The following is a 1,553-nucleotide window of genomic DNA, read 5'->3' as shown; positions in this document are numbered from 1 at the left end:
TCCAAATGAAGAAAGTAGATACCTCTCTCACTGCCCACAACAAGAGATATCTTGCTCCCAAGTCGGGTTAGAAACCAACATTTGTTTGGGCATTTATTTTTCTGACAGGCTTGCTTTAAAGGTAAACTCTAGCTGCCAATGTGCATTTGGCCAGCTGCACAAACAGTTTCTATATACATGCTACAAAGATTTGCAATTCTGCTCAGCCTTTTTCGTAATTCAGGCAAACCTGTCAGAGAACACAGCCAGGCTGCTGAACAACCTTTTATCCACCACATTTAAGCAGTACAGCTTGGTCACCAACATACCCCCTAGCCTTTTAATTGACCATGAAGAAGCAGGAAAAAAAACAATTTTTATTCCTTTGATTGTTTCAATCAATACATAACTGCAGTAACTTGTTTTTTTTGTGGTTAACAAGTAAAATTATATTGCTATCACAGTGGTTTGCAGGGGCTGCAATTAAAGCACTGGGCTTGTTTATCAGTCATAACAAATAAAACATTTAAGGCTTTATGTAATTTGTCTCTTTCCCTATAATTTGTTCTGTAGTGTGTCATTTAATTCCTTACATATTGTGGAGGATGGGAGGTTTGTTTGGTTCCCCTATAATTTTTCTGTGCTGAGCTTGTAAAGAGTGCTGCAAAGCATAGATATAATAGGAGTGTGTTATTGTGTCTGCAAAGATCCAAACAAAACAGTATGAATGCTCCTTTATTGTGAGATCCGATTGAAGACAAGTGCATATAAACCTTGTATATATACTCTGCTGTTCAAAGATAAGTACAGATAAACCTTGTATATGTATCTTCTGATCTTCTACTGGACTAATTTTGTCAGTATGAGAGTAGGTGTACATGCAGCTCTTCCTAAGATGTAAAATTATTTAGAAACGCTGAATATTGCACTAAACAAAAGGCAGTAGAACATAAACCCAATGTAATCTGAAAAAAAAAAGAAATTCCTTTAGTGAAAAAGATATGTAGAGCTAGCTTATACATAGGGAAATATGACGCACAAGGCACCTGTGTATCTCCTGACATCACTGACTTGGTGGGCCGCCTGCAAATGTGCTTCCCTAAACACATTCTGACCTTTCTCATATGAGCAGTTCTTAATTGCCATGGCCAGGCAGCGTTTGATTAGTGATGAGCTTGGGCTTGGTGCAAATCTAGTTAACCTCAGTTCATCCTAGCTCAATCAAAACAGTGACCAACCCCTTGATTACTACTTACTCATGATTCACAATTAACTGGATTTGCACTTCAGATGTTGGATTTTTTTTCCTTTGCATTTTGCCATTCAAGTCAGTTGAAGAGAGTCAACCTAAAATGAAACACGGGTCGCTGCATACATTTTTCAGGTGTGTCTAGTGAAAGCAAGACTCTTTATTTTGTCTTATTTATCCCTTAGCAGTGCTAGTCATTTCTGTTGCACTTAAAGAGAATGTATAATTGACATTGTATGTTTTCTTTGGTTAGGTTTTCAGGTTAGCATGATAAAAACAAATGTGTGTGTGTATAATATACAGTGGTATATGTGTGTATGTGTGT

This window comes from Nanorana parkeri, unplaced genomic scaffold (genome assembly GCF_000935625.1).
Source record: "Nanorana parkeri isolate BGI_ZX_2015 unplaced genomic scaffold, ASM93562v1 scaffold2816, whole genome shotgun sequence".
Lineage (NCBI taxonomy): Eukaryota > Metazoa > Chordata > Amphibia > Anura > Dicroglossidae > Nanorana > Nanorana parkeri.
Note: the sequence above shows the minus strand (reverse complement) of the source record.